The sequence below is a fragment of the Labeo rohita genome, chromosome 8 (genome assembly GCF_022985175.1).
Source record: "Labeo rohita strain BAU-BD-2019 chromosome 8, IGBB_LRoh.1.0, whole genome shotgun sequence".
NCBI classification, from domain to species: domain Eukaryota; kingdom Metazoa; phylum Chordata; class Actinopteri; order Cypriniformes; family Cyprinidae; genus Labeo; species Labeo rohita.
Window position 1 is genome coordinate 36,776,439 of NC_066876.1, and position 17,161 is coordinate 36,793,599.

Here is a 17,161-nt window from a genome sequence, read left to right on the forward strand (position 1 = left end):
AGGTACATTGGATATATTTTTAATAATTCCATATTTGGTCTTTTTTTTAAATCAACGTCTTCATAAAGCCGCGTTTTCTTTATGGGAGGAAAAGGCTTAACATGCAATTTAGAGCTTTCTGTTCATATTCGTGGCTTACCTGCTTTCCTACATTTAAAATGTATAACAAACTGTATACCGAGTTCGGCCTTTTATACTCTATTATCCCGTTAAGTTTTCTTTCTGGGGGATACGCTTAACGTGCAATTTAGCGGGTTACGTTTATATACTGAGCTATAAGGTGTGTACTGAACTTGGTCCTACAGTGTTTTACATTTTAGAATGTCCCAAAATCGTGCCTTGATGTATTTATATAATAGCCTACTTGAGTCCAAGTTCAGAATCAAACTCTATGAGTCGCTCAATTGCGAACGTGCAATGTAGGAACCACTACAAGCTGTAAAGTTAACAGACAGTGATTGTCCGAACTCAACTGGTTTTGCGAGAGAACGCAAAAGTTTTGCAAGAGAACGCAAAGTTTTGCGAGGGAACGCAAAAATCTTTGCGAGAGAACGCAAAAGTTTTGCGAGAGAACGCAAAAAAATCTGAAAAATATTTTTCCTCCTACCCTGATTTTTTTTCACTCACTCCGATTTTTTTCACCACCATGTCCCTTAAGGGGCTCCGTAATTTCGAGATACTAAGTCGTTATTTCGACATAGTAACTCGTTATTTCGACATAACTCGTTATTTCGAGATACTAAGTCGTTATTTCGACATAAGTCTCATTGTGATAAGGTTTGTAGTTATTTCGATATGAGCCACTAGAGGGCAGAATAAGACAGGGAATCAATTAAAGAACGCGTTTTAATTATGTTGACCTACTGTTAAGCACTTATAAGTTGGTGCTCCTAAATCCTAGATGTTTATCATGGGAATTTGCATTTATGCCAGGAATTCATTCAAGACTAAGCTTTATTGAGGTTTAAGGAGCCCATAAATGCTACATATTACCGTAAAAGGTTGTCATTAATACCCTATAGGCGTTTATTCTATGTAGTTTACATAACACTGGATATTGTACTAATTCGTACTTTTCTAATACTGTACGTGGCCTAATGGGCAATTAACTTATTTTGCAATTGCATAGCTAGCTTTTAGTTTTGTGCTAATGGCCAGAATTGCTCTTTTAGCTTTATAATTTATCTATTAGATTTGCTTCAGTGTGCTGGGAATATTCGCAAGTTTTATCAGCTTTGTCAGTCGGCTTTGCGTATACCCACTTCTAAATTCCCCTCTGATGTCCATCATAGTGTCCTGTATTAGCCAAAATCATGACAGTTCACCACATGATAGCTAATCCAATCGCACGTGAATAAATGCAAATATTCCCTAAAACACCCAGTAAAGACGGCTAGGACCATGGCCGGCTTCCTTAGAAATATGATTGCGCCCGCTTCGTCCCATCCCGCACCAGTCAGAGAGGATGCCGACAGTGACAGAAATGCATCCTGTTCATTTCTGGCTGAAGTAATTTTTCATCTCAGTTTTTAGTATTGATTTTAAAATGAGACAAATATGATATTATTTTAATCGCCAATCTGTTATTTATCAGTCTCGATAGTTTATTAATGCTTGACAAACCAGCAGAAGACACAAACCAGTTTTATATTTCAATCGCACTGACGGGGAATGTTGTAACACTGCATTACAATCTGCCCCGGTATATTAAATTAGCGATGTAATTTTCACTATTTACTTTTATGGATTTTAATAAGAAAGCACAAGAAACAGGCGAATAAAAATATACACTATTAAAAATATAGTTTCACTCCTGAAACTTTGCTGCATGTACAGTGTTCGTGGTTGGTCCTTTTAGCAGCACATATAGTCTAGAAAGCGAGCAAATAGCGCTGCCATATAGTCACTAAAAAGCTGTCACTCACTTCAATTTATTGCAATCTCACAATGTTCCGTTACAATCAGTGAAGCTCTCGAAACTGCAAATATAATATCTTATTTACATCGTGTGTACTTATGGCGTTTGGCATTCGAGTGATTTTTCACTGTCTTACCCTGTATCTATTTATATATTTCCTTATTAATGTCTTAATATATTATTATATCTTTTATTAACCACTAGCACACACAAACATTATTCCACTCTCCTCCTGACCGTAGACGCAGGTTTGCAAGCCACTTTATGTTGCGTTTTTCAGTATTAACAGGCGATTATACGATTGTGTAAAGTTGACAAACAAACCAGATCAGTGGTGGTGTAGTGGTACCTGCAGGGGGTGTACTCTTAATTTATTTAAGGTATTGTTTTCGTTATAATGTAGTAATTCAAATTAGTAATCAATATAGGTTAACTATTATTTTATCTAACTATTATTATTATTATTTTTTTTCTCCCGCATGAACAGGAGGCATTTCTGTCACTGTCGGCATCCTCTCTGACTGGTGCGGGCGCAATCATATTTCTAAGGAAGCCGGCCACGTTCCTAGCCGTCTTTACTGGGTGTTTTTAGGGGATATTTGCATTTATTCACGTGCGATTGGATTAGCTATCATGTGGTGAACTGTCATGATTTTGGCTAATACAGGACACTATGATGGACATCAGAGGGGATTTAGAAGTGGGTATACGCAAAGCCGACTGATAAAGCCGATAAAACTTGCGAATATTCCCAGAACACTGAAGCAGATCTAATAGATAAATTATAAAGCTAAAAGAGCAATACTGGCCATTAGCACAAAACTAAAAGCTAGCTTTTAGTTTTGCAAAATAAGTTAATTGCCCATTAGGCCACGTACATTATTAGAAAAGTACGAATTAGTACAATATCCAGTGTTATGAAAACTACATAGAATAAACGCCTATAGGGTATTAATGACAACCTTTTACGGTTTATTCTTCTCCCCTCAATAAATCTTTTGAATTTTTAAATGCAAATTCCCAAATAAACATCTAGGATTTAGGAGCACCAACTTATAAGTGCTTAACAGTAGGTCAACATAATTAAAACGCGTTCTTTAATTGATTCCCTGTCTTATTCTGCCCTCTAGTGGCTCATATCGAAATAACTACAAACCTTATCACAATGAGACTTATGTCGAAATAACGACAATCTCGAAATTACCAGTTAGTATCTCGAGTTAGTATGTCAAAATAAGGAGATGAATTTTATTTTTTTTCCCCCACCAATGTTTTATTTTTTTCCCCACCAAATAAGGAGTTATGTCGAAATAACGAGTTAGTATCTCGAAATAACCTGTTATGTCGAAATAACGAGTTAGTATCTCGAAATAACCAGTTAGTATCACGAAATAACCTGTTATGTCGAAATAACGAGTTAGTATCTCGAAATAACGAGTTATTATGTCGAAATAACGAGATAAGTTTTCTTCCATAGCATTTCACATTCTACGTCAGTAAGTTATTCTTTTCAGCGTGTTTTTGGGGCGTATACCCACTTCTCGAGGCACCACGACACCACTGTTTATGATGTCGTTTTACTCTTCCTCTGTTTTAGTGAATGCCTGTGCTGCTTTGCTAACTAGGAGACCAGTATAAAAATGAAATGGGTATGTCGTCTGATTTTATTTTTTAACAGTGTCGATTCTGCACTCCAAATTGTAGACTGATTGACATGAACGCAGTTCAATGGTGAGATGCTAGCCTGGGTTGCCTTTGCCAACCGTTCCGTATAATATGGAATCGTGTCATAATTAAGACATCAAAGCAGTGGTCCATTTTAAATTCATAGCATGCAAGAACACTGTGTTTGACAAACGCTCCAGTGCATAGATATCTGTGTTCTAAGATTGTCAAAGTTTTACAGCAATTCAATCAAACTGGTTTAATTTGGCACTAAACATTTTAAACGTTCAGGAGATCTCACGATATTAAAATGTCACGTTATTTGAGAAGCTTTCTCCGATATCAGTATAATAGAACTGATCTGTGTTTAAATGATTGTGCAGTATGTAAACGCATTAACCTGCTTTCTATATAAAATAAGTCCTTGTAAAAACAGTTTTGTGAAATTCGAATTTTCTTGATCTGAAATTTTATTCTAGACATGTGAGATTCTTGCTGGTGCCGATGGACAGGTTTGTAATAGAGAAGTTGAAGGAAAGACAGCTTGATACCCTGGTTAAAACCTTTGAAGGTAAGTTATATCATTCAATAGCATTCAATAACCATGATTTGTTTTAGAATTTGATCTATTTTGATCTAATAGTTGCTTATTAGTTTGTGTATTGGCTGTTAATTAGTACTTATAAAGCACATACAGATGCCTTATTCTGCATGAGCATATTCTACATCCCTGAATCCCACCCCATACCTAAACTTAACCTGCAGTGGTTGAATGGGGGTGGGGATTCATTTGCATTAATACCATTACAATTTTTATTTTTATTTTTTTTTATTATAATTTCATTATTAAAAGGAATGAAGAAATTTTCATATGAAAGTGTTTCAATATGTTGTTTTGATTATGAGATAAGTTTCACAGTTTGCACTGTTTTATTCTTTTGGTTTAGATGTTAAATGGGAGAGTGCTTTCAAAGTCCTGCCCATTCTTGAGGAAAGGTCCACAGAACCACAACCACAGAATTCTGGAAGCCATTCATTGACATACAAACCTCTAAGTTTTGTTTTACTTTTCATATATATATATATATATATATATATATATATATATGATATTTCCCACTGACACACTACAGTAAAAAATAGAAATCACTGACTTAAAACAATTTTTTAGCTGGTGAAAAGTACTAGTGTACCAATCATTTTGGCCACCACTGTATGAAGTGTTCAGATGTAAAAGACTAAAAATGTGCAGTTTGAAATTTTCTTCTAAAATGAGAATTTTTTCAGGCCTAAGTGTCTTCAAGACTAAGTGTCGTATAATTAACAGGTGGGGACCAGCATGGTGGATTTGTGCCTTGGGGACGAGACAACGACATCCCAGACCTTCGCCTTTGTTACGGGCCGCAGTATATTATATTGATGGACATAAGTCTTCATGTGTGAATTTTTTAAGGCCAACAGTTTTTTCTGCCCACTTGTAACATGTTTTAAATTGTCATCTGAGTGTTCTGCTGCTGCAATGTTGACAAAGAATCAGAATCTACAGTGCCTAGTTTAAACAGTTTTGTGTTTTAAAGTAACTGATCTACTAAAATTGTTGTTTTATGTGTCTATAATGGTTGGATAAAATGTGTGACAGCTGCACCCATTTGAAAATTGTTTTAAAAAGAACTAAAACTAATTAAATTGATGTTTACAGCTGCATTTTTTGTGTTTTTCTAACTGTATAACAGAAAAGCAATAATAATTTTACATTCTTTTGTTATTATTATTATTATTGGTAAATATAAAGGTAGCAAGGCAATAAGACAACAAATAACCCAATGTTTAGGGTATGTTTAACCCAGCAACACAGTTAACCTGACCCACTGGTTGGGTCAAATAAACAACGCAGCATTCTGGGTCAAATGGTTAAACCCAGCACTTGGGTCAAAACAACCCAACGCATGTTCTGTTCCATAGTTACCCAGTGGCTGGGTTAACCCAATTTTTTAACCCAGCATTTTTTAGAGTGTACTAGGTTATTTGTATTATTTTTTTTACTCAGGGGCTGGGTAGCTTTTCCTGTGTCTAAGCTGCTAGGTTATTTTTTTTTTTTCTTATATCCAGATGCTGGGTTGAGCCTGCTGGGTAGTTTTTGTGTTATCCAGCTGTTGGGTTAGTGTCTGGGTCAATCTCACTGACAGCTGAAACTATACATTCCTCCCCTCCCCCCAATGAATGAGTAAAACTCAAGGCGGTGGTCTGAATTTTGCAGTTCCCCTGGCGAACAGCAGCCCATCACCAGCTCAGATTTCGCACACATTAGCATGAGAATTAGCACTATTTTGGTAAAAAGTGATTAATCTTGTTAAATGAGTTACAATGTTTGTAATATTGTAAACTACGCTGTATTCACCCAAATAAATTCAATTTGTCTTATATTTTTTGCTTAATAATAAATGTTCATCTTTTGACTATAGTGTGATTTTTAATTTCCAGCCCATTTTAAGTCAGCAATATAATCATTCTTGAACAATAGTTGACTTAAATAAAACAACCCAGTGCTGGGTTGCCAAATAACCCAAATTGGGTTGTTTTTAACCCAGCATTATTTAGAGAGTAGCTTCACTTTCAATTTTGTTTTCATTTTTAAAGTACAGTTAAAACAACTGTCGTTTACCAATGTGCTAAACAATAAAACATAAGTAACAAACATAACAGCAGTGTATTTGGAGTGTAGTAACAGCATTAACCCAGCATTATTTAGAGTGTAGCTGTTACTCTAAATAATGCTGGGTTACAGTTAAACGAGTCCCAGATGGAAGAACAGCATAAACAATAAAACATCACATCACAGATTGTAGGTCAGACCAAAGAGAAATACGTTTAGCACCTGAAGGCAGGCTAGAGAAGAGCAGCTAATCCTCATAAAGAGAGTCAACTGGAAATAAACAGGATTTCTGTGCTATATGTGATACACAGACAAATGTCACCGTGTCTAATAATGTCTCAACTGCAAGCTTGAGGTTGTGTGGTTAGAGCTGATGATCTGCAGCTACGGTATATGTCCAGTTAACCACAAATACAAAAACATGCTGGTCACTATCTAAAGACTGTGTGAACATGAAGAGGTATGTTCCCCGCCACACAGGCTAGCATGATGAAATGTATTTTTACTAGTTTCCATATCAATACTATATAAGAAATTTGAGGGAAAAAAGTGCCAAATTTTGAAACAATTTGACGATTTCCCTGAACATCTATTTAACCATAGCAAAAGTAAACTTCTTTCTGAAGGTAACCTCAATTTTTAGTGTTTAAATAAAATGAGCCAAATCTTCTTTTGTTTTAACCTGACAAATTCACATATACTGTATGCTGTAACTTATGAATTTTACTGACAATTTATGAGAAACAGGTGAAGTAAGACAGAGGAAGAACCTAAATGTTAAAAAATATGGTACACGGTTAATATCATATAACAACAGGTGCATGATCTAGTAACTTCAATCACTTTTCTGTCAGTGTTTTTTAAAAAATAATATATAATAAGTACAAGGATATGAGTCAATATCACTTTACTGTGTTTTTGTACAGACTTGTACATAATATTATTTCAGTGACAGGTGCATCACCTAATTACTTTAATCTCTACACTTGTCTGTGAGTGTTTATTGAAAGTGTTAAAATACGAGTTAATATAATTTTGCTGTGTTTTTGTACAGATTTTCCCGATTCACGCTTTACTACTGCTACTACTGTTACTCCAATGCCAGGTGCACAACTTGACCCCAACAAATTAATTAATTACAGACCTATCTCGAATCTCCCATTTCTGTCGAAGATATTAGAAAAGGTTGTATCCTCACAATTATCTTCCTTCCTACAGAAAAATGATATCTGTGAGGATTTCCAGTCAGGTTTTAGACTGTACCGCACCGTTACAAATGATCTGCTCTTGTCATCCGATCGTGGTTGTATCTCTCTGTTAGTGCTACTGGATCTTAGTGCTGCGTTCGATACGGTTGACCACAACATTCTCTTGAACAGACTTGAAAATTATGTTGGCATTAGTAGTAGTGCATTGGCATGGTTCAAATCGTACTTATCTGACCGCTATCAATTCGTGGCAGTAAATGAAGAGGTATCATATCGATCACAAGTGCAGTATGGAGTACCACAAGGCTCAGTGCTAGGGCCATTACTTCTTACACTTTACATGTTACCCGTGATATCATCAGGAAATATGGTGTTAGCTTTCACTGTTATGCTGATGATACTCAGCTCTATATTTCTTCGTGGCCCGGCGAAACATACCAATTTGATAAACTAACTGATTGTGTAGTTGAGGTAAAAAATGGGATGACAAGTAATTTCTTACTGCTAAATTCTGAAAAAACAGACCTAAATTAATTAATTATTGGACCTAAAACCTCAGCATGTAATAACCTAAAACACTGTCTAATACTTGATGGCTGTTCTGTCAATTCTTCGTCATCAGTTAGGAACCTAGGTGTGCTATTTGATGGCAATCTTTCTTTTGAAAACCACATCTCTAGTATTTGCAAAACTGCATTTTTCCATCTCAAAAATATTTCTAAATTACGACCTATGCTATCAATGTCAAATGCTGAAACATTAATTCATGCGTTTATGACCTCACGGTTAGATTATTGTAATGCTTTATTGGGTGGTTGTTCTGCTCGCTTAATAAACAAACTCCAGCTGGTCCAAAATGCAGCAGCTAGAGTTCTTACTAGAACCAAAAAGTACGATCATATTAGCCCGGTTCTGTCAACACTGCACTGGCTCCCTATTAAACATCGTATAGATTTTAAAATCTTGCTAATTACTTATAAAGCCCTGAATGGTTCAGCTCCTCAGTACCTGAGCGAGCTCTTATCGCATTATAGTCCCTCACGTCTACTGCGTTCTCAAAACTCTGGCAATTTGATAATACCTAGAATATCCAAATCAACCGCGGGTAACAGATCATTTTCTTATTTAGCACCCAAACTTTGGAACAATCTACCCAACACTTTTCGGGACGCAGACTAGACTTGTAGTCAAGACCGCCTAAACCGAGACCAAGACACTACCAAGACCAGAAGGTATCGAGACCAAGACAAGACCAAGACCAAGACCAAGTCGAGACCGGAGAAAAAAAACAGACTAGTGTTGAAGCTACACAATAACTTGTATGAACAGCAGCATACTAGGGTTCAGCTGCAGTTTACATTCAATACATATTAGACGGTATTACTTCAACTACAGGCAGAGCAATACAGAGACAGACCATGTCATGTGTGTGACTGAGCTCACTGTAAATGTTTTTTCAGACTGGGTGAGATCAACTATGTGTAGCAATTGTATGACGGCTAGGGCTGGGCGATAAAACGATAACGATATGTATCGCGATAAACACGTGATCGATATCAATAAAAAATGTGTTGGATAAAACGTTCGATATTTTTTATTCTTCTGTGTCGGAAGAAAACAGAGGTTGCGAAGCAAGTTTGGTTGCATTAACAAAGGCACTCGCTCTCTGGTAAGCTAGCAACGTAGGGAGTGACACGCTAACAGCCAATCATGTAACAGTATCAACTTTCGTTGCCGCAGCGAGCGAGGAAATTTTAAATAAAAGAGGAAAAGTCAGCTCGCCAGTATGGCAGTTTTTTGGATATTATAAGTCTGACCGTAGTCAGACCAATGTCGTCTGCAAATTATGCAAGACCGTCGTCCCTGCCAAGACTGGTAATACCACAAACTTGATGTACCACCTTAGCCGCGCTCACCAAGAATTTTGACCGATTAATACAATCAGTTAAACGGTTTAAAAGGTCTTTTTTCAGTTATTTATCAAAATATTTTAAAATGTTTTTTGGATGGTTAAAGTAAAATGAAATTGCATTTTTGAGAGAAAAAAGATAAATCGCGTAGGCCTATAACGTTAAGTCGTATTTTATTATTACATTCAGAAAGACACCAGGTCGCGAAATATTTACAGTACACTATAAACATAGGCTAGGCTATTTTAGTTCCCCTCACTCCACAAAAATAATTTCAATTTAACAGTATTTAGAAAAGAACAAAAATGAAAAATATAAGAAGCTAGGGGACAAGCAAAAACGAAACCATTTAGGGTAAAGCGAAACTGAAACTAACATTGGGTCTCTCACACACTCAAAAAAAGAATTCATTGGATGAACTCAATTTAATTAAGGGCAGGATTTCCATCCAATAAATATGTGTAACCCAAACTCATAACAATTAAATTCATGCAATGAAATGTAATTGAGTTGGGCTAACTCAATTTGATCAAATATAGTTTAAATGAAACTCATACATTTATGAAGTCATTATTTTATGCTCAAACTAAAACATTTAACTGGAAAACAAATAACTAGGCAGAAATCCTTCTACACTCAAAAAATTATACATTCGATGTACTTAACTTCAGGCATTTACCAACTTCTTAGGCATTAGCCATAAGATGGCTGTCCATAGTATACCCAAAGTAGTTGTTTATTTTATTATTAAGACAATTTTAACTTATGTTAGCAGGTCCTCAACCCAAGCTCATGCTCTACACTTTACCACAGTGGTAACCCCCCAAAACATTAACTCTCCATAAACTGTTTTAAATACAAACATTAAAGAACATTAAACATTAACAAGTCTCCCAATTGTATAATCTTAATTAAAAAATGCATAAAATAACATTTTATTTCATCATTTACTCTCTTTGTACAAAGCATGCAAAGCATGATGGGAAGGGGCCTATTTAACTGAAACATGTTCTTTCAAAATGAAAATATTGAGTTGTACCAAAATGCAACTGTTTCAAGCAGTTTAACACAATGCAATTGTATAAATGGGAAACCTAACACAATGGTGTTAAATGAAAAGGATTTTTTAAAATAATCTGAACAGTGTTGAAGAATCATTTTTATGAGTGCACGACGCAAATCCAATGTCTCTGTATGCAGGATGTATTTGAATGCTAAAATATTATTTATTATGTAAACCTGGTTTTGTACTCGCATTACAATATCCACATTAAAAAAATGTTTGGCATTATATCACGGCAGTACGTTGATAACGATTAAGCAGTGTGATTTTTTTTTTTCCCATATGTTTGGCTGATTGTGTGTGCGCGTGCGGCGCCGGCGCAATCACTTTATTTTTTTCCTTCTAACAGGGGAAACAACTCTTTACAGATAATCGAAACTGTAAACGGTTTGCTGTTTGTAAAATAAAGAAAAATAGGATGCCGCTTTCAGCCGTCTTCCTTTCGTGCAGCACAAAAATGTACCAAAACTCTGCATGCTAGTTACTTGTTGCACTTTTTTTGTTTGTTTGTTTGTTTTATTAAGTAAAAATATTATTGTGTAGGCCTATTCATTCATTATATATAAATATAGCCTAGCTTTATAATGTTTTTCTCCATTCGCAGAGGCGCTGCAGGTGATGTGACGTGTCCATGTGAATCCTCATGTTCTGTTGTTTGCTGCTTTTTGCGCATGTAAAATTAATCCGGGAAAACAAATGTTGGTATTTTAGTCACAGACACTTATCCTTTCTAAAATAATTAAATTCTAATTTAAAAAAATCTTGTCGGTTAACGGTTAATAATCGGTTAACACGCCGTGTAGTTTTTTTTTTGTTTGTTTGGTTTTTTTTTTGACCGTGTAGTACTGCTAAATCCCCGACCACTATGACGGTCTGAGACAGCGAGACTTGACAAGACCGAGAGGTCCGAGACCAAGACAAGACCAAGACCAAAGACCGTCAAGGCCGTGACAAGACCGAGACCACGTAAAAGTGGTCTCAAGACCGGTCTCGAGACATCACTAACGCAGACACACTCTGTCAGTTTAAATCTAGATTAAAGACCCATCTCTTTAACCTTGCTTACACATAACACATTTCTATAATTCAAATCCATTAAAGGATTGTTAGGCTACACTAATTAGGTCAACCGGAACCGGGAACACTTCCCATAACACCCGATGTACTCAGTGCATCGTCAGAAGAATGGCATCTACGCTAATATTAGTCTGTTTCTTTCTTATTCCGAGGTCACCTTAACCACCAGATCCAGTCCGTATTCAGATCAGATGGTCATCGCAGTCCTCCGGATCCAGTCCGTACCCAGCCCAGACAGTGGATAAGCACCTAGAAACGACCTCTACAGCCCTGAATGTCAGCGGAGACCACATCGACTAGCTGAGCCCCAGAGACGGATCCACAGTGAAGACCTCGTCACCTAGACGGCTGTCGGCACAGGACCACGGGACCTGGTGAGTCCTCTGTGTCTGGCCAGAGGAGAACTGGCTCCCCAACTGAGCCTGGTTTCTCCCAAGGTTTTTTTTTCTCCATTTGTCACAGATGGAGTTTTGGTTCCTTGCCGCTGTTGCCTCTGGCTTGCTTAGTTGGGGACACTTTATCTTAACTTTATCTTCACACAATATTGTATTTTATTTTGTTGTATTTGATTAACTACCTTTACCTGAAAATTGAGTGTTTACTGTTGCCCTTTGCATTGTTGATGTACTATTTCCTATTTAATACTGTACAGCCGCCTTGTCACAATTCTGTATTGTTAAAGGCGGTATATAAATAAAGGTGATTTGATTTGATTTTGATTATCTAATGACTTTTTACACTTTTATTTATTACACTTTTCATTTCTAAATATTTTAAAATATAAGTGCAAATATAAGTCAATATAATTTTTTTGTATTTTTGTACTTATTCATCGTGGTGGTAGAAAAGTTTTCCCTTCAACAGCAGGTGCATCATCTACTGACTTCAAACATTTTACCGCCATTGTTCTTTAAAAAAAAAAAAAAAAAAGGTACAGCGACAGTTTTACTACTACAGTAAACTGCAATTTGGACCTTCAACCCGTAAGCCACCACTTAAGTCCACTGTACACTCTTAAAAATAAAAGTGCTTAAAAAGGTTCTTCACAGCGATGTCATAGAAGAATAGGGATGGGAGAAAAAAAAAAAAAATCGATTCTCCGATGCATCACGATTCTCTCTTCAACCATTCTGAATATTTCAAAACCGATTCTAAGCTTGTTTTTTTCCCTGCATGTGGCACCTGTGCGCGCTAAAGATGTCGCGGGCTTCACTGCCCAGAATTTGCGCTGTGAGAAGCGACTTTCACACAGAACGCGGAAAGCGTTTTATTTCTATAAGCGTTCTATAACAACTTTGAACTTTAAGCGCGGCTTGCGCGCCAGTGGTGCCCTCCGCTGTGCGTGCGCTTTGGTCGATGCAGAAACAAACTGTCCTCGCGCGGCGCAAGCAATTGAAATGAATGGGTTTCATAGCGCAGCGTTTTCCGTGGTCGGTGTGAAAGCTGCTACACACGTGCGCATTGCTTGACAGTGTGTGCTTCCACCAGTCATGTTTTACTTTAGATATGCTTTCATTAATGCCCTTTGGAATGCAGTACTATTAGATGCACGAAACTTGCACACTGACGGACTTTCACGTGCGCTTTAGGGCTGTGTATTGCCGAGAATCTGGCGATACGATACGTATCATGATAAAGGGGTTGCAATATGATATATTGTGATACTCTGCGATACTGTAAATAAGGCAATATATTAGGATATTTCTTATTTTAAGAATAGGATATACTTTAAGGAAAGCTGTACAGAATCAGAATCAGAATTAGCTTTATTCGCCAAGTGTGCGCAAACACACAAGGAATTTGTTGTGTTTTTTAAGGTGCTCCTGGTACATACATACATACATACATGCATACATACAACATTTAAATAAAATAAAAAACTTAAAAATAAATAATAATGTATGAATCTGGAACAGATGATTTATGTACAGATTTGTGCATTATTTTCTCTATATACAGCTGTATAAATAAGAGATGTGCATGAGTATTTACATAATAATACTACAGAAAGAGACAATAATTAGAAATGGAGAAAGAAATACAGAAATGAATTGTAGAACCCAGGTAATGTTCATGTTTATCTGTTTAAACTGGAGATGGCATTTGGGAAAAAGCTGTTTTTATGTCTAGATGTTTTAGTGCTCAGGGATCTGTAGCGTCTGCCTGAGGGGAGAAGTGCAAACACGTTGTGTCCGGGGTGAGAAGGGTCTTGGATGATGTTTCCTGCCCGTTTCTTCACTCTGGAGATGTATAAGTCCTGAAGGTTGGGCAGGTGCACACCAATGACTCTTTCTGCTGTCCTAACAGTCCGTTGCAGTCTTATATCTGATTTACTGGCTGCCCCAAACCAGACAGTTATAGAAGAGCACAGAACTGACTCAATGACAGCGGAGTAAAACTGTGTCATCAGTGCCTGTGGTAGACTGAACTTTTTCAGTTGACGAAGAAAGTACAACCTCTGCTGGGCTTTTTTCACAATTGAGTCAATGTGAATGTCCCACTTCAGGTCCTGGGAGATGTTAGTTCCTAGGAACTTGAATGAGTCCACTGCAGCTACAGTGCTGTTCATGATGGTGAGAGGGGTGAGTGCAGGGGGCTTTCTCCGGAAGTCCACCGTCATCTCCACAGTTTTGAGCGTGTTGAGCTCCAGATTGTTGCGACTGCACCAGAGAGACAGCTGCTCAACCTCCTGTCTGTAAGCAGATTTGTCGCCATCCCGGATGACACACCACCATATGCAAACCTTAGCAAAAGTTCAAAAGATCAGTCCCTGTAACATTCCTATTGAATATATAAATATAAATATATGCACTTTTTGTGCAGTATGAGTAAAGGGGGAAATAAAATACCTGCAGGATTCTTTAGTTATTAAATATATATTTAGACCCTGCTTTCACAGTTTAAGTTTACAATTGTAACATATAAAGGCACTGGCATGTTTTAAGATCAATCAGTGCAAGTTTCTTTGAGTTGAAACTGCTCAGACTCACATTTTAGTCTAGGACTAGGCTTAAGCATTTAAACATTTTGATCTAAACTTAAGAATTACATCTGCTTAATATCAATGAGAAATAAAGTGCTTGCAGGAATCATAAAGAAAACAAAATAATTGTAAAACAATTAAATACATGTATAGAATATTCTTTTTGTTCTGAGAATTTCACAAGTTTTGGATTTCACAAGATTTCAGTTTGTATTTATGTTCCGCGTGGAATCGCCAACTGCACAAAATGCCCCCACCACAGTGAAAGCGGTGAAAGCGAGAGAAAGCTACACCAGCGCCCACCGCGAAGACCCTTTCATACAGGACTCCGCACAACAGAAGCATTCCGTGGCCTGTGCAGCTGAGGCAGCGCCCACGCCGCGGTCCCAGGGCGGACGTTACCACAAAATCAGAAATGACACCACGCTTCAACTTTGTATACAAAGGCGGGAGCAGGAACTATTCCTTCGCCCTCCATTACTAGCAGCGAACTATATTAATGATAACATTAGTGGAGTGCCTTTATGCTAATATTTCCTGTCACTGTTTCGGTTCAGAGCAAGCGGCAACCTCCCGGTCTCCCTTGAAGCCAACACGGAAGGACTAAAACTGCAATTCTCAGGGAGACGCGGAAGTTTCATCAAAGGACAAACGGATTTCCAGCACTAAAACTCACTTGCTGTAGCTTTGCTACTAAATTTATTTAAAACATGTACAGCTACGATCAGCTGTTTCTCCATCTTGGCTGAGCTTTCAATGTTGTTACGGCAGTGGTTTTCAAACCGGTCCTGGAAGCACCCCTGCCCTGCACATTTTGTATGTTTCCCTCATCTAACACACCTGATTCAACTCATCAGCTCATTAGTTGAAACTGCACAACATGAATTGAGTTTGTCTGAAAAGGGAGACAAACAAAATGTGCAGGGCAGGGGTGCTTCCAGGACCGGCTTGAAAACCACTGTTATGGGAAAGGATGAAGCTAATTGGTTGAATCTTGTCACATGACCCGCGGTGCGCTTGCGGCATTCTGAAAAGTTGAGTTGTTTTCATCTCGATGCGGCGCGGACGTGCCTGAAAAAAATGAGCGCGTCGCACCGCCTGCGTGTCGCTTCCGTTATGAGCGCGGTTGCCACGCATCTACATGACGCGATATGTGAACGGCCCCTAAGAGCTTCAAAAATGCTCTTCAGAAACCTACGGGTGACGTCACGGACACTACGTCCATGTTTTTTTTTACAGTCTATGGTTCAGAGATAAGAAGACTGCCATCTAGCGGCCGGGATATAAACTCAAAACGAAGCATCTGCCATGAATCTTGTATGATTTTTTTTTTTTTTTTTTTTATATAGATATTCCGTTTTTGAGAATCCATACAGTATCACCAAACAAAATATCGTGATACTCACATGTATCAATATTTTCTTACACCCCTAGTGTGATTTGTGTTTGTTGTCCTGAAGATCGATTGCAGCTGTGGTTAAAGGAACCGTATGTAGGATTGTGGCCAAAACTGGTACTGCAATCACTTTCAAAATACTGTAGAACTGCGTATCCCCTCCCCCTCCCCCCTGACTCGAGGTTGCCAGCTAAGCTGCAGGATTCCGCAGTAACGTAGGCTGCTACAAGGAACTTCCAATGGCAAGTGACGAGTTTTCTTCTGTCACTTATGTTTATGCTTCACGAGAGATGTTTTGCGAAGTAATTATGTGTCGCAAAAATTTACTAAAGGCGATTAGCCAAATATTTCGTAAAGATGTACTGTAATACCACATTTCAGTCGGAACATAGATTGTTTTCATACCATGCTATGGGGGCGATATAAAACTTTTTATGAACGTATTTAGCACGGGCGACCATGGAAAATCCACTGTGTACGGAAGCACGGGGCTTTTAGCCTATACCAACAAAATTCTTCTCCGTTTTCAGCCGTCTCCATCTGTCAAAGGCATCTCCTATACAAATCCTTGTTTTATTTCGGACTTTGTCACGACGTACTTCGGATTCATAACGAGGTCTTTTAGGTTTCGTAACTTTATACATGTTTTATCCGACACGTTCGTAGCTGCAGCTGTAACTAGAGCAGAGCTGCCAACCCGGATGACGAAACTCTACTGACTTTGTGATTGGTAGATAGCTGGAGGGGGGCGCCTCAGACCAAAACACAACATGACAACATCAACATCAGTTGAGGGCTGCAACTTTCACTTTTAAATGACAATATCCTGGCCGGACCACTGTTGTCAGTGATATAAGTATTTGAAATTAACATGATTTCTTAATGTCTAGTGACATGTCAGGTCCATTTTATGATTAACTGAAATGAATTTCTTACATACGGTTCCTTTAAATGCACTTCCATTTTCGAATACTTTTATACGAAATTGATGTTCACTCAGACAGTTATGTTTTCAGAGCAGGACAAAACATCTGATATATCGAAATAGATCTGTGCATTAGTGTGTTAAAGTCTGTTAAAGTCAGTCTGTTAAAGCTGCCACTGTCTATGATCTCATCAGTAATAATCAAACGGCAATAATGCTGAGGAAAAACCCGTAACTATTGTCTGAAAACATTCAGATACTTTAAGAACACTTATTTTAAATTATTAAAAGTGACTGTTTTTAAAGTTTTAAAAGTAGCCTGTTTATATGTAAATGTAGCCAAGTGCAAAAATATTGAAAACT